This window comes from Fukomys damarensis, unplaced genomic scaffold, assembly GCF_012274545.1.
Source record: "Fukomys damarensis isolate Sample0158 unplaced genomic scaffold, DMR_v1.0_HiC HiC_scaffold_9, whole genome shotgun sequence".
Classification (NCBI taxonomy): Eukaryota; Metazoa; Chordata; class Mammalia; order Rodentia; family Bathyergidae; genus Fukomys; species Fukomys damarensis.
Window position 1 is genome coordinate 6,306,202 of NW_022900921.1, and position 25,590 is coordinate 6,331,791.

The 25,590-nt window shown below is 39.8% G+C and overlaps 1 long non-coding RNA gene across 5 annotated transcripts in view; it reads left to right on the top strand.

The window, feature by feature from the left end:
* Positions 1 to 25,590, top strand: part of LOC104873151 — a 111,472-nt gene that overhangs the window by 40,070 nt on the left and 45,812 nt on the right. The window contains exon 3 of one of the 5 annotated variants that reach the window (XR_783383.1): positions 13,987 to 14,025. The exons of 3 other annotated variants lie outside the window; for them this stretch is intronic. This is a non-coding gene — a long non-coding RNA (uncharacterized LOC104873151). Of the gene's footprint in view, positions 1 to 5,650; positions 5,796 to 13,986; positions 14,026 to 25,590 lie in introns of those variants that run through there. One more of the 5 variants, XR_783379.1, reaches the window with a different exon arrangement.

Below are 25,590 nucleotides of genomic sequence, written 5' to 3' on the forward strand. Positions count from 1 at the left end.
CCCCCCCCCCCCGTTCCTCCCTTGACGCTCCGCACCCCCTCCCCGGATGCCTGGATCCCTCTGTTCTGCTCTTCCCCACTCTGTCCTGTATGTGTCTCTCCATTGCCATCCTGCAGGGGGCTGAAATGTGAGCCACCCTCGAGTGTTCCTTCCTTCCAGTTGTGGGTGTGAGGGATTGTATCTCGGTGACAAGGAAAGTGAGACTCAACTCAAGCACAATGACAAATTCAAGGAGCACCGTTCTCACCCACTTCAGGAGTGTTGTACCTAATTTAAGATGTGTTAATACCTGAACTCCGAGGCTTCCATTCTCTACCTGAGGATTTTCAGTGGTGACCTTTTGTAGGCTAAAATTGTCTCCAAAACTGCAGTGTAAAGAATTTGTAAAAACTATTAGAATATTTGGGCAATTTAAAGTTTCAAGAAAGTATTCTGTTGAAATTACTTTGATCTACACCAAAGTTTTTGTTTTCCAGGGCCTCAGGACATTATTGTCTTCAATTTCTGTGTCATTTTGGAAATCTTCGTTTCAATCATCGTATCCATTTACGTTCAGTCATGTTACTCTCAGATCACCAACCCCTGTGTTTCTAGTTTTAGTAACGTGGGCCTCTCACTACAACAGTATCTTTATCCTAACTCAGTGCTCAGTACATTGACGCCACCATTTTCACAACCGACTTCATGTCTAGATTCACGTCCTTACCCAGCTGAAACTCAGGTCCATCATGGTAAACACCTTCGACATCCTTCATCCTGATGGCTAAGCGAAGAGCAGATTGTATGTGGTTGATCGTATCTATGTCTGAACCAGAGCAGCTGAACATCTGCACCCAGGTGGAAAACACAGATACAGTAATTCAGTGCAGTTTAACTTCAAGACCTCAAACCCCAAAAGAGTACTCACACTACCTGGAATTCTCAGCCTTGTAAATTTGTCTCTTTGGGACAGTTTTTGAATGCTTTGCTCCCTCAGATATCTTGTACCTCCTCCTGGCTTGTACTGGTATCTAGCTTGAAAGAAAATAGAAGCAGAGGGTACTCTCTCATATACACACTATCAAACCCAGAACATAGAATTATTTGGATCCATATCTAGGTCTTCCGTCTTTTTGCTGTTTCTTTCAAGAAGCAGTGTTCTCTGGTGCTGATGATGCCTGTGTTGTCCTTAGTGTCATCCCCTTTTCCTGTTGGATTCTTCTTCTTTTCAACCATATCATTCCCTTGCATAGAAATATACCCTGTGATTTCTTAGCGTTTTACATTGCGCTTCCGTGATCCAAATTCTGTTTCCTTACCACGCTTCTCTCTTCTTCTTCTTCTTCACGGTAGGTCTTCTCGAAGGAGTGTTCTATGATAAGAGCCTCTGCTTCCTCGTCTCTCCCTCTTCCTTTAACACACTTGATCTTGGTTTTGCCATCATTGCTTCTCTAGATGCATTTCCAGGCGTAAAGATCTTGTCACCGAAGTGAGTGGACACTTTTCTGGCCGCTCTTACTTAAACCATTTTCAGTTGGCTGTTGTTTCGGAAGCTCTTCTTGTGGTTTCTAGGACATCACCCTTTCCAAATCATCCCCTGACCTCTATATAGCCTGGTGTTTGTCTTTTGGTTTGGCGATTTTTCCTCCTCCTTTCACTTTTCTTTGTTAGATTCTCTATTTACTAGTCCTGGACCTTCTCCTTTGTTTACAAATTCTCACGCAGTGATCTCATCCTGAGTCCACGGCTTTAAACACCAAATGGGTCAGAGATGACTCCCAAGTTTATCATCACCTACTGTATTCTTTCCTGTGTTCCAGATCTAGACATACGCTGACTCTGTTATTTCTAACTGAATATATTATAGGCATGTCAAGTTTACATTCTCAAAAGTTTTAAAATTTCCCCTCCTCTCCTTCCATGTTGCTCCCCAGGTACTTTTTCTTCTCAGAAAATGTTATCCTTACCCACCCAGCTATTCAGGTGCCTGCCTTGATTTTTTTTTTTCTTCTGTTTATCCCTGTATGTACTCATTCAGTATAAGTTTTCATTCTATTTCTTGTCGGGAGCAACTCTACATAATTTTTTGGAAAAAAATGATTAGGGTCTAGTTTTTCATTCTATAGGCCAGCTACGGGCACGTCGAGGCGTAACTCTGTCTTCGCCTCCAGTCACAGCTGAGGCTTCGAGGGTTGGAGATGCTGTGACACTCCATAGCAGGACCACACCAGCTGCAGACATCCTGGGAGGAACCAAATCTTCCTCTGCTGTAGCTCCTCATTGTACAAGGATTTTTGCTGCCCCTTGAGTCGAATGTTACATTTGTTTCTCCCAGGGTACTAGATAAAGGTGTAGCAAGCTCTGGGGCTTCCATCTTTGCCGCCCAGAGCAGCGTTGATCAGGCCCAAAGCTCAGCTTCTTCTCAAAGTAACATTTTTCCTGTTTCCCATAAAATAAGCTAATTCACCTTGTGCTGTCTTGGCTCACAAGAGACCAGGACTTACTACTGAGGTTCTAGTACCGTCCCCTTCCCCTGCCTGTTCCCTATAATTCCTGAGATGTATCTTCTTTTCTTGTCAATAAGAAATAACATCAGATAGTTGTTAAAGTTAGTAAGGCAGATTTTATTGGGATTAATCCAGTAGGAGAGAGAATGATGATTCGTTCATTGCAACTAATACAAAGGTGACAGAATTTTTAAATGGGTAAACAAAAAATAAATAAATAAATAAAGGGATGATGATAAAGTGAAAAGCGAAATAATAAAAAATGTATTGGTGCCTATCGGGATATGGGAAATTAAACAGGAGAGCAAGGACACCAAAGGGAATGGGGGCTCTGGAAAATGTGGGAAATGGAAAATTGTATCAGGTGGTAAGCAGAGACATTCCGTAAAGGGTTTGATGACATGAGTTGAGTTAATGTACTCTTTGTGGTTTGGTGGCACAGTGTGTCGCCATCTTGGCCTCATGCAGGGGTTGGCCAGGCTAACGTTTGGTTAGGTCTCCTACAGCAGTGCTGGGGCAGGTTCCTCCTGCTGTGTGGGAATCCACAGCTTACATCCTCTGCACTGTTAACCTGTGTCCATCATTTATTGTCTAGACTTTTGAAAGAGCCCCTTCAGTGGTTTTCTTGCAAGCATGCTTGGGTACTTTACATAAAATTGTACAATCCTTAGTCATTAGGGAAGTGCTAGCCAAAACTACAAAAAAACACCAATTCAGACTTGATGATAGGAATCCCTGTAATCTGAAAGACAAACAAAAAGCAGGTATTGGTAAAAGTGTTGATAAATTGGAATCTCCACAGAATGCTGGTGTGCAGAATGCACTCACTTTGGAAAACAGCTCAGAAGTTTTGTAAAATGTTAATCGCAGAGTTACCATGTGATCCAGCAGTTGCAATTCCATCCCTAGATATCTACGCAAGAGAAAAAGAAACCGGTGTTCATGGGAAAAGAGAACCCGAGTGTTATCTTTTGTCCATTATGGAACTCACAGGGGCTTCGCTTACTTCGTTCGCTCAGGACTTGACACAGCCACGGATCCTATAAGCATTGTTAGTTGTTTTTCCAGAGGGAACATATAACTATGGCAGATCTTCCATCAGCAACTAAGTGATACACATTGCCTCTACTGCAATTCAGAGGGTAGAATTAATAACAGGGCTCTGTCTAACACAAGAACAATGATGTGCAATTCTACACTTGCCTTGGAGGTGCAGAACCAGAGACTTGTCTGCAAATGTCAGTAATGACTGTTTGCTCTCCTACAGGATGAGTAGCCGGTATCCCTGGCTTGGTACATGTTTTCTTCGTTTGTGTGCAGAGCTGGCTTCTTCCTGCCCTTTAGATCCTAGGACTTGAGAAAATGTCTGCATATTGTATATTCCAGGCAGGACCTCTGTCCTCTCTTCAATCCTTCAACCCCCTGATGTGTTATTACAACCCTACTCATTTCATGATCTGAAGTGGTACATTTTTGTTTAGTTTCATATTGTCCAGTTCTTCCCACTGTAAAGTGAAATTGTTGTGACTGTAGTTTGTATTCCTCTCTGTCTTATTCATTCCTAAGTCCCCATTTGGAACAATGCCTAGCAGGCTCATAATAAATAATCAATGCATATGTTCACTAAATGAATAAAGGAACATGCTTTTGGAGCCTTTAGCATGTGTCAGCTTTTCCTTCTTTTTCTTCTTTCAAACAAAATACTATGCATTTTCTAATGTCATCTGCCTTATAAACCCTCCCTCTATTTGAGAGTGACTTGTAACTCCACCAAACTTTCAGAAAGTTTTATTTAGCTCTTTTTTTATACCAGGCACTGTGCCTTGTGTCTTTGAAGTTTTATGCCAGCCTCTGCTCTGTTTTTTGTCTCATAATTGGAATTAGATTTATGGATCCTTAATACCAAGGGTTATGCCACATATGTGTTTTATATCCCAGGATCCAGCCTAGGTATGATCCCAGGATCATAATGACTGTATATCTATGTTCTAGGAAGTGTTCTAGGTAACGGGGATACAGTCCTGTGTAGCCCTCTTGGGGTTTATTTTCTACTGGGTCAGACAGAACAAACAAATGAGCATATAATATCTAAGAAGTGATTAGCACTTTGCAAAGAGTTCAACCAAGAGAAGTGGGCTAGACCGTGAAGAAGAAGAAGGTAATTTAAAAAATCTTGGTCAAAGAAGGCTCTTCGGAGATGTGATGTTTGAATACAGGTGTGCATGGAGTGAGGCGGCCAGCCTTGCAGATATCTGGGATGAGCCAATTCCTGGAAAACCAGCCAGGCCACAGAAAGGCCAGGGTATGGGCATGAGCTAGAAGAAATGTAGTGAACCTTGTGTGGGGTGGGATGGGGCGGAGGTGAGAGAGTTGTTGCTTCCTTGTTTAGTGTGGCGCCTCTATAGGCTTCGAAGTGGATTTGGGTTTGATTCTCACCTTGTTGACGTGGTATTACCAGGATTTAATCAGATTAAGAAAGTCTGCGGGATCAAACTAACCATCGCTGACTCCTGTGTACAAAAGAGTTTGGTTGGAGGCAAAAGTGTAATCAAGAAAACCAGTTACAAAGCTATGGGATTGACCAAATGAGAAAAGAAGGTGGCCGCACTAGAGCTGTAGTGCACAAGTGTTTGAGAAGTGGACAGGCAAGCGAGGTGTCCAGGGACCCAAGAAGGAAAGTGTTTCAATAGAGGGGGGGCTCAAAAAGTCAATGGTGCTAAGATATTGAGCCAAAAGATCATTGATAGGCCCAGAGATTTAGCTCAGAGGTTCGGTGGCCTGCCTTGCCAGCGCAAGGATCTGAGTTCAATCCCTGGATCCAAAAAAAAAAAAGGATAATTGATAATTTGTATCTTGAGGTCCTTGGTGAGCTCTAGAGCCATGGGAAGAACAGGCTGATTAGAATAATTCCAAGAAGGGTGGACACTGAGGATGTTAAGGCAGAGAAGATAGACATGAATGAAATTTTTCTATTAAAAAGAAACATTTATGTGGGTAGGGATGCAAACGAATGATTATTTCATGGACATATTTTTATTTTCAAGAATAGCATACAGAAGAAAAGACAGAAAGTAATAGACTTATTTAGAATCACTGGCCATTAACTGTTACCCTAAATGGAAACTTCTCTCACTACTACTCCATTAACTTCTCTCTACCCCTAGGAGGACAGTGACCTCCTCCATGGGTGAGGAACCAAATGAACTCCAAGGACCAACGAAGCTACCTTGCCAAAAAATAAAGATTCCAGGGAGAGGCTCTGTTCTCTGTTCCCTTTCAGGACTGCACTTCCAGTCGCCTCTTCTTTCTTGGCCGTAACATTCTTTTCTCCCATTTTGGGTTTCTGCCCAGTGCTTTTGAATTGCACTTCCCAGAAAGCCAGCTGTCTTGGCTAGAACCCTTGGTTGCAGATGGAGAGGGTGGGGAGGAAGATAGAAATCAAAACAATTAAAAGCAAAGCAAAAACTCTAATCAGTTGATGTAAAAAAGATGAATCATTTCTTTCAGCTGTTTTCCTCCTTTATTTTTCCTCATCAAAAAAAAAATATGACTATGCAAACAAGAGCAGGTCATGGGCTTTAAAAAAGAATCGTTTGTCTATTTTTATTCTCACCAGAGGGAAGCAAACTATATATAAACCTATGGGCCAAACGTGGCCTGCACCTGTTCTTGTAGATAAAGTTTGATTGGAAAATAGCCCGGATCATTAGTTACATGTTTTTGATGCCTGCTTTCCTTCTCCAGAGACAGTGAGGAATAGTTGTGACTGTGAGGAACTGTCCCACTGATTATACCCCAAGAAGGCTGTAAGCAAAGAGTGAAGCCCACAACTGGCTTATTTTGAGAAGCGAGTCCGGCTGATGCCTACCTGCCTGGGTCAGTGACTCGCCCCCAAATTCTGTTCCCAAAGTTAAAAACTTCTTTAGTAAAAAAGCAAGATTAATTATTAACTACAACCTATTTGTTGTCTGTTTGGTTCCTAATTCAAGAAGTCTTTGTCTCTTTACAAGCCTCGCCTGCATCAGCATCATATCCATAGCAACTCCACATAGCGCTTCCTTATAGCTCCTTTACCTCAATCTAACTATGATGTCACCAATAAATATCGATGGCTCTGGGTGTTCAGGGCCTTTGATTATTCGGCCTTGCTTACACAAGTGTTGGTCATCCTGGCTCCCCGTATCTCGGTCTCTGTAACTTTGTCCCTAAGTCTTCTTGCCTTGCCTTGTAGTACAGAGCAGGAGATTGCAACCCACTGCAAGGGTCTCCAGTAGTGACAATGGATCCCTATAAAAGATTAAAATATGTGGTCTTTGACCGTTTGTAGAAGCTTTATTGACTCCATAGTCTCCTCTCAAGCTTTCCAAAATGTGCTACCAGCAGTATTATCTCCTAGGATAACATCGTTATGGAAAACTTCAAGTTAAATTAGGTTAAGCAAATTTCTTCAGTGTAAATCTTCACAGAGCCTTTAATAAATGGTTACTGTTACCCACTGGGGCTCATTCAGACTCAGATGTAGGCCCTGGCAGTCTGGGTTCTTGAAGCCAAATATGAGGAAAGCCCAAGAGAATGGAAAATTTAGTTTATTTACAATTTGGCTAAATTGGGGATGGCAGCGCTTCCTTGAGTGCCCAGAAATCCTCCAATTTATAGGAGCGTTAGAACAAAAACTTGGAAATATTTATACATCGATGAGTTCAAGTCTTGGCCCAGAGTGCTGACAGTGTTACATCCTCAGCCTTGGGGATGGTGGTTTTGCTCCCAGCCTGAGGAAGCTTGAAGAAGCAGCCTCCTTAAAAAAAATCTAGTTTTTAAAGATTCATATTTCTCTCTCAGTTATATTGTGAATTGCTAGGCTTCTTTGTAGATTTAAGCACGAAAAAGTAAATGGGATGGGAAGTATAGTTCAGAGGCCTAGAAAATGCCTCAGTGTTGAATTGAAGATGCCTCTGGGCAAGTAATGCTGATTTAAAAAATAAAGTGAGAATAAAAATAATACTTTATTAATATCCCCTTAAGTGTCCCACACCCCAACGTGACACTCTCGGTAAGTGACCATGTTGAAACACAATCAGGAGAACAAACAAGTGTGCAGAGCAGGCCCTACTCGAACTTAGAGGAGTTGGAAAGAGAACAGTCACAGCCCCGTGGGCACAGAACAGTGTTCTGTGAGTGGAGGTGCAGGGAGGATCGGGATCTTGTTTATGCTGTGAAGGCACAGTGGTCACTCCAATCACAATTGCCCAGTCAGTGTTCCGGATCCAAGCAGTCTGATGTGTAACTCCTCCTCCTTCATGGGTGTTGGTGCAGGTGAAAGGATGAACGGTGCTGCCCTGGTACTGTAACAGGATACAGAGTGGAGATTTTCCCCCCAATGTGCCTGTGTCCCCTGATTGATCTGACTTCAGTATCCTTTATTTTTCACAGACTATATGGGGGGCCCAATCTTTAGAGAAACACTGTGGAACTATTGGCCTAATCCAGTAATCCTCAGTTTTTAGTGAGCTTGAAAATTGCCTGGAAGTTCTTCATGATTCATTCCCCTGAACTCCACCTGAGAGGACCTGTTTTGGAAGTTTTAGGAGCCTGCCTTGTGTTAAACTCCCAATTGTTGCACATCTTTGGAAACCTCTAACACATATAAGGAGTCTCTCTACATTTTCAGTTTGAAATTTGGGCCAACTGAATGCTCAGAGACCTGACAAACTGGAACTAGAGTATTTTGTGAATCTGAAAGACTATAGGGCCTCCTTAAGACCTGTTAGATGATAGTTTAAAGAATTTGAGGGGGTTAGACTCTACAATCCAGCCCCCTGAGTTATTTGATATACTGTCCAGAAAGTCATAGTGCCTCTGTTAAAATCACTAAACCTAAGAATGACGTAGGTGGCACTAGAAATCTTTTGTACTTTGCAGAATTTCGCAAGACAAAGAGCCTTTCTAGAAAACTCAAATCAAGCTGTCTAAAAAGAGATCAAATTGCCTTACTAGCTAACTTGCATAAGCAAAACAAAACAAAGGTCAGCACGAGATAAATTGTAGGGTGTTTCTAAATAGGTCACGTTACTGGGTCTCCGTTTTGAAGTTCTAAAGTTCAGTCTCCTCACTAGCTCTGAGATCCTGAATCAAACATATTACTGCCACATTCTCTTTTTGGGTGACAGTCCAATTTTCCATTTTATTTCTGTAAAAATAACTTATATGTCCGCTTGGGGGTAGTAAAGTATTTTTTCAGTATCTCTAGGGAATCCCATATTTCTTCATCAAATATATTAGATGTGAGTTAAAACAGCACCAACTGTATCTTTCAGTACTTCTCCCATCCAAGTACTAACCAGGCACAACCTTGCTTAGCTTCGGAGATCAGACAAGATCTGTGTGTTCAGGGTGGTGTGGCTATAGAGTTCTTAGCATTTCTTTTACTTTGTAAATGGCAGTTTTTTCTAGTGCATAAATAAGCACAATAGAAAGAACAGGTAACCAGATTTCACTTCCTTTTTTGTTTATACTTTTTCTATCATGTTCAGAGAGTTACAAACATATGAATTGAGATGGTTTTACTAGTAGCAAATGTACCTAGAGTACTTCCAAGCTGAATGACATTTGAGTTCATTCTGTAATGGCGGTCCAATTAAATCAAATTAGTCTCCAGATGCTTTGAACATTTCTGGGTTATAAACATATGGTAATTGTTGAGTTATTTCTGTTACTCTTAAACTATTTCAAGATTATCACGTTTTTACCTCAACAACAGTAATTTAACAAATCATACCAACACTCAGTGGCTTAAAACAGCACATCTTTGTTATGTCACAGTTTCTGTGAATTAGGAATCGAGCCTGGCTTTTAGGGCACACGGGTTCCAGGTCTGGAGCGAGACTGCCTTCCAGGTGTGTGTGTGCTGGACTGGGTGCAGTCAACAGAACTGTCTAGGAGAGCCAGGGAGGAAGAGGGGGAAGGGCACAAAGAGGGGAGAGGGAGGGACATAGGGAATGGAGAAAAGGGTAAGGGGAGAGAAGGTCCAGGAGAGAAGCCAGTCTTTCTGTCACCTGATCTTGCAAGCAGTGTGCCATGGTTCCTGCTGCATTCTGTTTGTTAGCAGCTCAGTGTGTCTAGCCCACATTCAAGAGAAAGAGATTATATGATGACAAGAATCCCAAAAGGCAGAGGTCATTGTGGAAGACCAGGTACACGTTTCCTTTTTTTTTTTTTTGGTTTTTTTTGAGACAGAGTCTCACTATGTAGTTGAGACTGACCTGGAACTCACTATGTAGCCCAGGCTGGTCTCGAACTCACATCGATCCTCCTGCCTCAGCCTCCCAAGTACTGGGATTGGTACATGTTTCTTAACACAGGTATAAATTGTACAGCTATATGGTTTTAAATTGCCTACCATTTGAAAAATTACCATGGCAGCATCAGCTAATTTGTATTTTGTGATCAAAGTATCCAGCATGTTTCTTGCCCTGGTTGTGCTTTTTTTTTTTTGGGGTTTTTTTTGAGACAGAGTCTCACTATGTAGTTGAGACTGACCTGGAACTCACTATGTAGCCCAGGCTGGTCTCGAACTCACATCGATCCTCCTGCCTCAGCCTCCCAAGTACTGGGATTGGTACATGTTTCTTAACACAGGTATAAATTGTACAGCTATATGGTTTTAAATTGCCTACCATTTGAAAAATTACCATGGCAGCATCAGCTAATTTGTATTTTGTGATCAAAGTATCCAGCATGTTTCTTGCCCTGGTACTTGGGTTTCAGTCCTCTTTTCTATAGGGTTCAGCTGAAATGCTTCAGGAACACTGTGCAAGCCCTAAGACTTGGCTTCTGTGTTTACCAAGTGTGTCAGTTACACTTCTCTCCTTGCTAAGACCAAATACCCAATGCTCAAAGTTAAAAAGGAAAGAGTTTACTTAGTTCACAGTTTGTAGAGGTTTCAGTCCATTATTGTCTGGCTCCAGGGCACAGTGGCACGTGGCAGAGGGGCATTGCAGAGGAGAAACAGTTCAGGGAGCCCATATAGTAGCAAAAGCAACAAGGGAACCTTAACGGTGTCTCTCTGCCCCCTTTATCTCATCCCTAGTCCTGGGATTAGGGCAGTGACAAAACAATCAGTATACTGGTTTAGCAATCATATGCCCCGAGTTCCAGCATAATACACTGTAGATTCAGCCACCTCTGAAAAAGCCAGTGTACGGCTCTTTGCCTAGTATGTGCAAGGACCTGAGTTCAGTACCTGATGCTGCAATAATAATAATAATAATGATGATGATGATGATGATGATGATGATGATGATGATGATGATAATAATAATAATGTTTTCAAGCACCCTGGAGCATAGATTTCAACAGATCTAGGTTAAATCAAACTTGTAAAAACTATGGCTTCTTCTATAGCATAGTGACTTTTTTTCATTAAGTAAACCCATAAATTATGGCACATGTTAATAATTTAAGTTGTAGATAGTCCCTGTATTTTTGTGGTTGTACTTACGGTTTTTTACCCTTGTGATGTTGCAAAACTGATGATATGTACTTAGTACAATCATCATCTCAATTTTGATCTCTTGTCGGCCAGTGACAAGTATGGTGTACTCTCATTATGCTGAGTAGAAACAGTGAGCTGTAACTCCCAGGAAGTCACAGGATCACAGGGTGAACAGCTGATGCCCCCAGTGCTCTGTGTTGCTGACGATGATGTTCAATAGGCTAGGTCTATTAAATGCATTTTTAACTTACAGTGTTTTTAATTTGGAATGGGTTTATGGGGATATAATTCCATCCTAAATTGAGAATTTTTAATTTAAAACAGTAGTAACATTTTAAGGTAGAGAGTTGAAGTGTAGAGGTGAGAAGGTATGTTAATTAGCTTTATGTTGCTATGAGCAAATACCTGGCAGTATCAGCTTAGAGGAGAAAAGGTTTATGTTGGCTCACAGTTTCAGTGCATGGTCAGCTGGCTCCAAGGCAGAAACACTACAGAAGTGGGGTAAGGCAGAAGAAAAGCTACTTATCTTATGGCACCCAGGAAACAAAGCAGGAAAGAGCCCAATTAAAGTCTCACTCTCTGCCTCACTCCCTCCTGCTAGGCCCCGCTTTCTAATATCCAATTAGCTCAAACACATCAGTGGGTTTGCTTCTAAGGATTTCATAATCCAGGCAAGTGAGCAGTCAAGATTAACTGCCACAGCTGGGCATGGTGACACATGCCCAACACTTTGGGAGCCTGAGACAGGAGGGTAGCAAGGTCCACTTTTATCTGGGAAGCTTAGTAAGATTCTGTCAGGAAAAAAAAAAAAAGGCTCAATATAAAGGCTCTGATTCAAAAAAACAAAACAAAGCAAACCCTCTTGTAGAAAGTGATTCTTGTGACTGTGCCAGAGGTTAGTGGTGGGAAGTCATATGGTTATAGTTTAGATCTAAAATATTCTCTAGAAATCTCATGTGTTCAGAGGTATGGTTTTGGAATATGATTGGATCGTGGAGGTGCTGTACTGATCATGGATGATTTCCTAGCTGGTTACTCTGTTGGAGGCTGGACCCTGGTTGGAGGAGGCAGGTCACTGGGGGTGCTATGACCTGAAAGTTATATTCTGTCTTTAGCTTCTCCCTTTGCTCTCTACTTCCTGGTTGCCATAAGTTAAGCAGTTTTCTTTTACCATGCCGTTCACCATATCATTACTGCCTTATAACCAGCCAGCCATGGTCCAGACCCTCTGAAACCATCTGCCAAAAAAACTTCTTTAAATTTTGAATGTTGAGATTTTTGTCTTTGGGATGGGAAAGTGACAAATACAAGACACTATTGATATTAAGAAGAAATTATACTAATTCTTTAGGGGAAAAAAAGCTTCTAGAGAACTCAAGAGACCACAGAAATGATTGTGTAAAAGTAGACATGAATCCTATGATGGATTTATGTCTGTTTCCACACGGTCATTTTATGTTTCAACTTGACCATGGAGTGAGTACACAGATATTTGAAAAAAATATTTTTCTGGGTATGTTTGTAAGGGTGATCCCAAATTAAATTAACCCATTTATGATGAAGCTTGCATTTTTTTGAATTTTTTGTATGAAATTATCTAGAAAAATTCAAAGAACAAGAATTTGAAGAGAAAAACCATATCTTCTTTATCCGGTCTCCAATTCATGGGCAAATGGGCTGTTTCCAAGTTTTAGCTATCACAAACTGTGCCGCTATAAACATGGGTATGCATATATCACTCCGGTATGATTCTTTTAATTCTTTTGGAAGGATACCCAGCAGAGGGATGGCTGGGTCAAATGGAACCTCTAATCCTAGTTGTTTGAGGTATCTCCATATTGATTTCCAGAGTGGTTGCACCAGTCTGCACTCTCGCCAACAATGGAGAAGGGGAAAGGAAATAAAGGGAAAGAAAAAAAATATGAGAAAATGAAAAAATGGAAATAAAGTTTTTGTAAATAGGGAAGGGAGGAGGGGGGTCAAGGGAGGGTAGGGGTATGGGGAAAAAATGGGAATCAAGACCGGTCATGTAAAAGTATAAGAGCCCAATGATGATGTAACTATACTGTATACCTAAAATGTATCAATAAACTCAATGAGAAAAAAAAAAAGAATTTGAAGAGAAAAATTCTTACTATGTTTCACTGTTGTGTTCTGTTCTGAAAATGAAATACTAGGCATAACAGGATTAGCATTTGAATCCATTTGAATAGGCAGGCTGAATAACCAGATGGTCTTTCTTAATGTGAATGGACTTGATCTAATCAATCAAAGCCCGGAATAAAATACAAAGGCTGAGTAAGAGAGAAGTTCTCCTTCCTAATTGTTTGAGCTGAAACATTTGTCTTCTGCCCCGGGACTGGAACTTATCCTATCAGCTTTTCTGATTCTCCGGTCTTCAAATTTAAACTGGAATTTCAATATTGTCTTGCCTGGGTCTTCACTTTGCAGGCTGTAGGTCTTAAAACTTCTCAGCCTTCATAATCACATAACCTTATTCCTTGTGATAAATTATCTGTCCATCTGTCCGTCCATCCATCCTGCTGGTTCTGTTTCTCTGTTCAAAATTCTGACTAATTCAAAATCTGAGGAGATTTGTAATAGAAGATGGCGGCTATGGATGACTTCTAAAGGAAATGAGCCGAGAAGAGATTAGGGAGGAGAATTTCCGGTTAATTTAAACTTATCTGAACATCATACTCGAGGGCTTGGCACTGCGTCACCCTGGGGAGGAGTTTCTCTGCCTGTCTGCTGTGGTTATCCTCAACTCCATAGTTCACCACGGACAACCCCTCCAACTGTCATCATATTAGCCTCCTTGGAGCCCTTGTTTTGTCATGCCTCCCCTCTGGACTCCATCTCTGGCCTGCCAAATCTGGTTTCAGCAAAGAATCCTGCTGAGGCAGTTTATCCTTCCTATCCTTGTTTTCTTCTATGCTTTCTCTAATCAAGTTTCTCTTCCTTCAGATACCTAACCAGGTTAGTAATTATCCACCCTTTCCCTTTCAGTTTGTGGTAAATCCTCGCTTGCCCAGGTCATGTTCAAAGGTGAGTTCAGTCTCTGCCCCTTTGCAGTACTTTCTCTCCCTATTACAATCCTGTTCAGTAAAGTCTTCCTTGCCATTTTTATCAAGTATCAAATGCCACTTTTGTTCTTTACCCTATTATGAAATAGTAGGTTAGACATATGTGTGAGAGATTCAGATTAAATTCTCTGATTTTCTTTCAGTTAGAGTACAAGTATGATTTCAAAGTTGTTTTTTTTTTTTTTTTAAGTTTAATCTCAGTGTAAATCTTCTGACAGTTAACTGGGCATGCTTTAAGTCTACATCTTTCTGCTGTCACGAACTGGCATGTGCATAGGAAAAACAAAATAGTTTTAAAGCTAATCATATTCGAAAGATATCTGTTCATAAATTTCTCTTCAATGAAGTTCACAGAGCAGTATGCACCAAAGAGTTGTGCTGGATTTAAAAATTATTTTTATTTGTTGTTCTTTTATCCCTGTGTGGTGTGAACAAAGACCCTTCACACGGAGCTACACCTCCGGGCCATTCGTTTGTTTGTTTGTTTGTTTGTTTTTTATTTATTTTGAGACAGGGTTTTGATAAGGACTTAAGTTCCCTAGCTGGGTTCAAAGCTGTGCTCCAGAGTCCTAAGATTACAGGTGTAAACCGCTATACCCAGCTGTATTTTTAATTACATTTTCAGAATTGTACAGGCTATAGGTACTCTTCATTTAATGGTGGCAAGGTATGGGAGAGCCATAGATTCCAGTCAGAAGAAATAATCTTGGCATCAATTTATCACTCATTATTTTGTCCTGCACAGGCCAGCTTTTTGTGTGTGTGCTTAAGACAGATTTGTAGCTGAAAGTCAGTATTCTAGACTTAGAATCAACTGAACTGTACCTCATCTCATGTTAATATGTAAAATAGCAATATATTATACTATATAATTAACATATTAATATGTTTCATTGATAAGTGTATCATATGTTGATATATTAATATTTTTATGCATAGCAATATTAGCTGTATGACCTTGGGAAAATCACTTCTCTGGCTCAGTGTATTTTCTTTTTTCTGTGGGGCAGGGATCATGATAGTGTCTATCTTTTAGGGTTTTTGGAAAAATTAAATAAGATAGTTAAATCTTTTAGTATAATAGTTGGAAAACTGTAAATATTCCTGACTGGTAAAAGAATTGTTGGGCTAGATAACATTGAAGCCTACTTCATTTTCTAAATTGCTATAATTTCTTAAATTATATAGGAGTTCAAAAGAGGCTGGATGTCTCCACTGAATCAGGGTCAGAGTTAAGTATAGATAAGAAAAACATGCATATAAATTTCCTTTCCAGCCCTGAAGCCAAATACTCATAGGATCAGTGGAGTTCATGGATTGAGGATATGGATTTATTTACTGTTCTATGCTTTTAGGTCTAGTTCAGTGACTGCCACTTGAAATGTGCTTATTATTGGCTGCACGTAGCACGGGGCACATGGGATATTGTGCATGTACCACTCCAGAACAGCTTCTGGGCCAGATTGTTTGCCTTTCAGTCCTGGTGACCTTCTCACTTCCTGGCTTGTGTGAATGATAACATAGTAAATGTCTTTTTTTAAATCTTTAATTAATTTTATTGGTACATTTAAGGTATATAGTATAATGCCATTCATCATTAGAAATTTTCACCTTTACATAATCCATCTTGGTTATTTTTCCCCATTCCCCTGCCTTCCTTTCATCCTCTACGTTCCTCCCTATCTACGAGGACTCTGTTTCCATTTTTTCATTTTTGTATTAATTCCACTCCCTTCTTTCCTTTCCCCTTCCCCTCCTATTTCCCCTTCCCCTTTGCACATTTTCTTCCTATTTCACATTATTATGCTTTTTAGTCCTCATTTATACTTTTATTTTCTCACACTAGAGAAACTATTCAGTATTTACACATGTGTCCTATTTATCTCACTTAAAAGTGTCGCTTAAATGTGCATCCATTTAGCTATAAATGTGTCTAATTTTTCATTTGTAATGACTGAATAGTACTCCAATTTAAAAAAAAAACAAAACATTATCCAGTTTCCAGTTGATGGGCAGTTGGGCTGCTTCCAAGTTTTACAAACTATTACAAATTGTGCCACTATAAATATGGGTGTACATATATGACTGTGATATGATTCTTTTAATTCTTTTGGGAAGATACCCAGCAGAGGAATATCTGGGTCGAATGGGACTTCTATTTCTAGTTCTTTGAGGTGTCTCCATGCTGATTTCCACAGTGGTTGCACCAGTCTGCACTCCCACCTGCAGCGAAGCAGGCCCCCCACCCAGCCCTACCAGTATTTGTTGTTGATTGATTTCATGATAGCAGTCATTCTTTCTGGGGTGAGGTAGAATCTCAGTGTTATTTTCATGTGCATATTTCAAATGACCAGTGATGTTGAACATGTTTTCATAAGCTTATTTGCTATTTCTACTTCTTTGTCTGAGAATTGTCTGTTCATTTCAGATGCCCGTTTTTGGATTGGATCTTTAAGTTTGGGAAGTCTGATTTTTTTAAGTTCTTTATATATTCTATATAGTAGACCTTTGTCTGAGGAAGAGCTGCTGAAAATTTTTTCACACATTATGGGTTGTCTCTTCACTGTTTTGGTGGTTTCTCTTGCTGTGCAGAAGCTTTTTAATAAGAAGAGATCCCACTTGTTGATTGTGCTAGTTCACAGGCAACTGAGGTTGTGTTCATAAAAATCTTTTCCTACATCAATATCTTTGAGTTCTACCTAATCTCTCTTCCGGCCGGTTTAGTGTTTCTGTTTTAACACTTAGATCTTTAATCCATTTCAATTTTAGTTTAGTGAATGGTGAGAGAAATAGGTCTATTTTAATCTTTAGCAAATTGAAACCCAGATTTTTTCAGCACCATTTATTAAAGAGACTATCTTTCCTCCATGAGGTTATTTGGCTCCTTTGTCAAAGATTAAGTGGATATGTCTGGAGTTGTTTCTGCATCTTCTAATCTGTTCCATTGGTCCTCAGATCTGTTTCTTTGCCAATACCATTCTGTTTTTATCACAGTAGCTTTGTAGTTTTGTTTCATATTGGGGATTGTGATACCCACTACCTTGTCTTTGTTGCCTAGAATGGCTTTTGCTATTCTAGGACTCTTCTTGTTCCAAATGAATTTTTGGATTGTTTTCTCAAAGTCTGTGAAGTATGCTGCTGGGATTTCAATAGGGATTGTGTTGAATCTGTATAGTAGTTTTCAAAGTATGGCCATTTTCACTATACTGACTCTTCCTACCTAGGAGCAAAGGTTGTCTTTCCATTTTCTTTCTTTCTTTCTTTTTTTTTTTTTTTTTTTTTTTTTCCTCTTTTTTTTAACCTCTTTTTTTTCTCTTTTTCAGAGTGCTGTAGTTTTCAGAGTAGAAGTCTTTGATTTCTTTTGTTAAGTTGATTCCTAGGTACTTCATTTTTTTGGATGCTATGGTGAAAGGAATTTTTGCCCTATTTCTCTCCTAGTGAGTCTATTTTTCATGTACATGAAAGCTACTGATCTTTGTGTGTTGACCTTGTATGCAGCTGCTTTACTGAATTTGGTTATTAAGTCTAGAAGACTTTTGGTGGAGTTCTTGGGGTCCTCAACATAGAGTATCATGTCATCTGCAAATAATGACAATTTGACTTCTTCATTTCCTATCTGTATTACTTTTATTTCTTCATTTTGTCTAACTGCTGTGGCTAATGTTTCCAAAACTATAATGAACAGGAGTGGTGATAGTGGACATCCTTGTCATGTTCCTAATTTCAGTATGAATGATTTCACTTTTTGTCCATTTAGTATAATATTGGCTGTTGGTTTTTCATAGATGGCTTCTAACAGATTGAGGTAGAGACCATCTATTCCAATTTTTATAAGAATTTTATCATAAATGTGTGTTGAATTTTGTCAAATGCTTTTTCTGCATCTATTAGGATGATCATATGGTTTTTGTCCTTGACTCTATAAATATAGTGTATCACATTTATTGATTTGTGTATATTGAACCATCCCTAAATCCCTGGGGTGAATCCCACTGAGTCAGATTGTATGATCTTCTTGATGATCTTCTGCATTCTATTTGCCAGTATCTTATTAAGCAGTTTTGCATCTATGTTCATTTGTGAGATTGCCCTATAGTTATCTTTTTTTTTAGTTGTGTCTTTCTCTGCTTTGGGATCAAGGTGATGCTTCTGGGAATGAATTTGGAAGGATTGCTTCCCTTTCTTTTTCTTTCTTTTTTTTTTTTTTTGTACTGGGGATTGAACTCTGGTCCTTGTGTTTGCAAGGCAGATGACGGCACCTTTTATTGATGAGTTTAAACAGTAATGGCAGTAGTTCCTCTCTAAATGTGTCTTAGAATTTAACAGTGAAGCCATCAGGGCCTGGCCTTTTTTCAGTTGGGCAGTTTTTAATTACATTTTCATTTTCATTGATTGATATTGGGTTGTTCAGAATTTTTAAGCCTTATTCATTCAACTTTGGTAATTCATATGTATCTAGAAATTTGTCTATGTCTTCTGTATTTTCCATCTTAGTGGCATATACGTTCTCGAAGAAGGTATTGATGATCTGGATTTCTGGCGGGTCCATTGTAATTTCACGGACTTGTGCCTTTTTATTTTCTTTTTCTTTCTTTCTTTCTTTCTTTTTTTTTTTTTTTTTTTTTTTTTTTTTTGGTACTGGGGATTGAACTTGGGTCCTTGCCCTTGTGAGGCAGGCACTGGAACCACTGAGCTAAATCCAAGGCCCTCTTTCTTTTTTTTGATAAGGTTGACTAAGGGTTTGTCGATTTTGTTTATTATTTTGAAGAACTAACTCTAAGCTTCATCAATTTTTTGTATCATTCTCTTAGTCCTCATTGCATTGATTTCTGCTCAGATCTTTATAATTTCCTCCCTTGTATGAGCTTTAAGTTTTTCTTGCTCTTCTTTTTTTTTAGAAGCTTGAGGTTCAGCATCGGGTTGTTTGATTGAGCTTGCTGTTTTCCTAATATGAGTATTCACTGCTATAAATTTCCCTTGTATGACTGTTTTCATTTTGTCCCATAGATTCCGATATGTTGTGTTGACATTGTTGTTTAATTGTAGAAACTGTCTGATTTCTTCTTTAATTTTCTCTGTGATCCATTGGTTATTCAGAAGTGTGTTGTTGAATTTCCATGTGTTTATGAAATTCTTGTGGTTTCTTTTGCTATTGATCTCCAATTTCATTTCACTATGGTCTGATAACATACACGGGATAACTTCAATTTCTTTGCACTTACTTAAACATGTTCTATGAGTGAGTATGTAGTCTATTTTGGAGAACGACCCTTGTGCAGCTGAAAAGCATGTGTATTCTGATTTTGTGGGGTGGAACACTCTGTAAACATCTGTTAAGTTCATTTGTCCAGGAGTTTGAGTTCTAGTATTCTTGTTTATTTTCTGTCTAGTCGATCTATCTAGTTATGACAGTGGGGTATTGAGGTCCCCCACTACTATTGTATTAGTGCTTCTTTGAGTTTTCATGTCTATTAGTATTTGTTTTATATAGTTGGGCACTCTGGTGTTTGGTGCATACATATTTATGATTGTCATCTTTTTCTCTTGCATTGTTCCCTTTACAAGGATGTACTATTTTTCTTTGTCTGCATTAATCAGTGTTGGTTTGAAATCCACTTGATGTGCAAAGAGGATAATTTCTCCTGCTTTTTCTTGGGTTTCTGTCACGCGGAGTACTGTTTTCCACCCTTTAACTTTCAGTCTATGAGTTTCTTTTTTAATTGTATGCAGCATAGTATTGGATCTTGGTTCTTGACCCATTCTGCCAGTCTATTTCTTTTGATTGGTGAATTGAGACCATTCACATTGATTGCTATAACTGATATGTATTGACTTATCCTTGTCATGACTTTTTCTTTTTGTTGGATTCTCTCACTTTGCTTATAATTTCTTGTCATGCCTAATGGATTCATTCTTCTGGACTTCAGTGGGTTGTGATCCTTGTTATCTTTTTCTGGGGTATTCTTTAAAAATTTTTGGAGTCCTGGTTTGGCCTTTATGAAGTTCCCCAGGTGCTCTTTGTCATGAAATTGTCTTATTTCTCCATCAGTTTTGAAAGATAGTTTTACAGGGTGCATCAATTTGGGTTGGAGGCTGTTTTCCTTTAGGGCTTGAACTATGTCATTCCACACTCATCATGCCTTGAGGGTTTGTGTTAAGAAGTCTGTTGTGATTTGATGGGCTTTCCTTTGCATGTGATTTGTTTCTTTTCTCTAACTGCTTATAGAATCTTGTTCTGTTGAGTTTCTGGAATCTTTATTATATGCCTGTGTGTAGATTTTCTTTTGATCATAGCTAGTTGGAGTACCTTACTTATCTATATGTGAAGTTATTTTCCCCTGCTTGGGAAGTTTTCTGCCATTACTTCTGTGAACAGTTTTTTTAATGTCATCTGCACTCTCTCCTGTTACCTCTTTGACTCTTATTAGTCTTATTTTATTCTTGTTTGCATTGTCTAGCAACTGCTGGATTGATTTCTCATGATCCCTTACTATTTTAAAGAAAATTTTCTTTTCCTGGTCACTAATTGCAATCCTATCTTCTGTATCTTAAATTCTATCCTTGCATTGGCTCATTCTGCTTTGTAAACCTTCAGTGGAGTTTTTAATCTCCTGTAAATCTGTTTGCATCTGTTTTATGGATTCCATATTTGTTTCCACGATGGGATTCCATCATGTTTCTCAGTTCTTCTATTTTTTTTTTATCTGTGTCTGCTCTAGATTTATTAATCATGTTTTGCACTATGGGCACAATCTCTGCTGTTATCTCAGAAATTATTTCTGATTTCACTTATTCCAGATTGTTTTTTGTTGCCAGTTCAGGGATTCCATGTGGTTGAATATCAGATTGTTCCATCTTGTTTCCCTTCGGGGTTACCTTAGGTGTCTGGAGTCCTGGTTTTGAGTCCTGTTTACCTATCTTCTCATTTCAACAGATCCAGCCTGCTGTGCCTTTGTTGAGGCAACTTTTCACTCATCCAGTGGTCTTCAATTCTCAGCAAGCCACTGAACGGCCTTTTCTCTGCTGCTCACCTGGGTTCAGAATGGTGGCCTTCTGGATCCCTGATCTAACCTGTTGTCTGAGAAGGATTCTGGCTGGGGCCTGTTCACAGTTGGGATGGTATGTAGTTGTGCCTCTTGCTGGGGGTCCTATGTATCTGTTGTCTGGGAGGGTCTTTAGCCAGGATCTCTGCACCACTGTTCTGTTGTCTGAGCAGGCTCTGGCTAGGGTCTCCGTGTACTTATCAGTGGTATCAGGACAAGCCTCTGGCTGTTGATTGTGTGCCTGTGTAGCTCTTTTTTAGGCAGGGGTAGGGGCGTGGTCCCAGCTGGTATTTGTCTGTAGCCATGCTGTTCTGGTCTGCCCTGCTGCTCCCTGGGAGCTGTGCACACTCACTGATTTTATGGGGCGGGCCTCTGATCTATAGTCTCCTAGCCTCTGTCGTCTCATCTGTGAAATGTGGATTGTTATAAAAATTTACTTAACAAATAGGGAAAGCACATTCCTTGGTTTCTGCCTCAGAGTAAGAGCTCAGTAAATAGTGATATACAATATAAAATTGGCATTGAAATTCAGAGATGCAAAGTGACTGTTACCCCATTTTTACATGAATTAAAAATAGTGTAGCAGTGAGCATCCCTCAGGCTTGCCACCTTTGTTTTCATCTCTGAGCTTGGTGTCTACAGAAGTATGATCACATGTGCTTCATCCTTAGTCCTTTGTCTTCTAATGTTGAGAGCCGCATCTTTGGCACTTAATTTCCCAGATGAAAAGAAGCTTAAGGCCTTCAAAGACAATTAAGATGCTCAGCTGTTCCCAGCAGCCTGGGCTCCTTGTTTTGTTGACTACTGTATTCTGATATTGATTAATCTTTCATGTAACACAGAAGCAATCTTTAATATATGTTCATGCCTTCATTATTAATGAAGTCTGAGCGGTTGGTGACAGAATCTTAGGCAGCTTGTTTATTTGGTAGAAAAGAAAAATGCCTGACAAATTTCCTAGTGTGGTGCACACTTAAATTTTGCATTAGAGTACTGTCTCAAGGAGTAACATTCCCCAAAACTGGAAAGAAAGTGAGGTGATATTAAGATATATCTCCATTTCCATTCCTATTTATCACTTTTCTACAAGCACTTATTAGAATATTCCCATAAGAACATTAAACTAATAATGTAACTAAACAGGTGTCTTTGTCTTACTGGAGACAATGGCTCTTTGCACTCTGAATAAAAAATTGAGCAGGACACAAAGAACTAGTAAGAAAGGCAGAGAGATTTATTAAAAGAAAGTCCATGCCATAAAGCAAGAGTGGGCCGATGAGAAGACTCAAGAGTGAGTTTGACTCAGAATGGCCCAGTCTGTTTTAAGTTTGATATTAAAGTATACTTGGGAGAGTTCCAGCAGGCAAAGCTCAGAGGTGGCAACTATCCATCATGAAAGTGCACCCTTACGAGGGAGAAGCAGCAATGGCCGAGAGTTCCAGAATTTCAGAAACACCCTGGTGTCAGGGGTGGTAACTAACTGGGCTGTACCTGATTAGTTGAGAATCTCCTCCACCTTCACAATCGGAGGGGAGTTTTTACTTTACCTGGGCATGGTGGAGCCAGCATGGCTGCCAAAGCCTTCCAGGGAAGTCAGAACTGCAGTGGTAGAGATATGTTACTGACTGAGGGGTTGATCTTGCTCTGAAGCAGGTACAGCACATAAAAGAGGTCGAGGAGGGCTGGGGATTTAGCTCAGCGGTTCGGTGCCCTGCCTTGCAAGTGCAAGGACCAGAGTTCAATCCCCAGTACCAAAAGGGGGGGGGTCAAGGAGGTGAGGGGGTGTAGTTTTTAGGCTCATGTCAGTTTGCTAAGGAATGGTGAGAGTAGGATGTGCTTGTGATCTCCAACAGCCAGAGGTGTCCTGTCTTTTGTGAGTCTACAGGCAGAATGTCTCCAGCACTATCTGCAGCCTTGTTAACTTAGTGCAAACTCACATAAGCACTTTTATAGTTATTTTCATTTTCTCCATTTTATAGACATGGAAACTAGGCTACAGAAAGGTAAGGTGACTTGTCCGCGCTCACACAGTGACTCCTTACTACATCTAGGAATTAAGTCCAGGTGTCTGGCTCTAGTGTCCTGTTCTTGACTGATTTGATCTGTGTTAAGGATTTAGTGGGGAGGCAATGAAGAAAGCAGTATTTAAGGATAAGATTAAACCGAGAAGTTGGGTCGGTAATGGCAATGAAATATGTTCCTGTGGGCAGTTGTGTAGGATAATAAGGAGTTTAAGGGGATTAGGTTTGGGATTCAGATGGTTCTGGATTTCTAGCTCTGTGACTTACTGTGTGGTCTGTCTTAGCCTTGATTTTTCACTGGCTTCTGGTAGTGTTGTACCCCCGCGCATCCTCTAGAGGGTGTACTCTCATGGTGAATGGGGCCCCCATAAAAGGGAATAGTGACGCTCAACAACAAGGCACACACACACACACATACACACACACACACTGAGAGGTCCGACTGGAGATTTTATTCAAGGGGTGGGAGGAGAGAGCAAGAGCAGATAGAGAGAGAGAGCAGAGAGAGAGAGAGGAGGAAGAAGAAGCAGAAGGAGAGAGAAGATCAAAGAAAGGAAGGTCCTTTTATCAGTTTTGGGGTGGGCTTTTGCTTATTTATGAGGAGTGAGCTACCTCTAACCTATCACAGGCCAGATTGCTTTTATGTGTCTAGCCCTGCAGACACAGTTTTTAACTTTCCTGGACTACTGTGGCCTTGGGGGGGAGGGAGACCAGAGGTAAGTGCATGAGGTCGTTTTAGGAGCCAAGATGTACCAGGAGAATGCAGCCTGTGAGGCAGTGTCGCAGCATAATTTAACATGATCAATTCCCTAACGCCCCAACTTTGGGACTGGCCATGTGATTCACTTAGTGTGGAGGTGTACACCCCAGGTTATGCTGCCTCTAGACAGTGGTGCCTCAGGGGAAACCACCTCAGCTCACTGCAGAAGTCTGAACGAGGCCTCCGCCCTCACCCATATACATCTCAGATTCTGTGGTTGCCTGTCTTACTTTCCCAAATGTAAAAGTCAGGATAAACCTCATTCTCTGAATTATAAAAAAAAAAAAAGATTATACAAACACTTTGCTCTTGGGGAAGCTGTGAGGACTTGGTGAGCTAATAGGACCCATGAACATTGTGAAATAAAACTGCGTTTCTTAAATTTAAAAAATTGGTAATAAAGTCAGGAGATATATTAACATTTTCTGCATTTTCAGAGTAAAGCATGAAATGATAAGATTTCCCTTCCACTGGGATAATATTCAGAGCTGCACGCTTTCCATGAAATGAGTGAAGATCTGCTGTCAAAGTGTCTGTTTACTTCCAGATCATTGTTTTTTTCTTTGTACCCTGGATCAAACTCGGATCCTTGCGCTTGTGAGGCAGGCGGAGAAACCACCGAGTTAAATCCCTGGCCCCAGGTCATTCTTATCTAAGCATTAAACTGACTTCTTAGCATACAAATGCTTTGTCTTTAAAAAGGGTGAATTGAACAAAAAGGGAAAAGAAAAAAATGTGAGAGAATGAAAAGATGAAAATAAAGTGTTTGTAGATGGGGAGGGGAGGAGGGGGTGAAGGGAGGGCAGAGGTAAGGGGAAAAAAATGAGAATCAAGACTTGCCATGTAAAGGTACATGATCCCAACAATGAATGTAACTGTACTGTATCCCTAAATGTACCAATAAACTCAATAAAAAAAAAAAAAAGAATAAAAAAAAAAAAAAAAAAAAGGGTGAATTGCTTTTGTTCTCAGTCATTTTTTAACCAGCTTGGCCTTTCATTCTAACTCACTAACTTCACAATATATTTTTCTCAATGGTTCTATTTTACAGGCATGATAAAATTTAAGTATATATAACAATTTTAGCCCATGTGTTTATTGCTTAAAACTTCCAAGCAGAGATCTGCCTCAAAAAATGTGCCCAAAGTGTAACACATATGTTTCTAAGGTATAGTTTAAAAGTCCTTTAATGATCTAAAGGGAAGGGGGAAAAACAAGAGAATAGGTTTTTATTTTATTTTATATTTTTCCTTAGTCCATGTTTCTAATACATAATGATCATATTCATCATTGGGAATTTGTACCTATACATAATATAATCTTAATTCCCTTTTTTATCTCATTTCTTTCCTCTCCCACCTTTCTGACTCTCCCCATTTACAAAAGCTTTTGCCTGCATTCTTTTTCTTTATTTTCTGTTTTTAAAATCCCTTTGCCCTTCCTTACCTTCTTTCCTATGGCTGTGTCTGGCTGTCCTCACCAAAGCTTCGTGCAGTCGTAGGTGGGGCTTTTGGAGAGGTGGCTGAATCTAGAGTGTGTGGTTGATTTGTGGCATAATGTATGATTAAGGGCAGGCGATTCCTAAATCATTCTGCTGGTTGGTTTGGTACTGCCCTAATCCTGGTAGCATGGATACAATATAAGGTGCAGAAAGAGGCTTGTCATATCTCTCTCTCTCTCTTTTTTTTTTTTTTTTTTTTTTT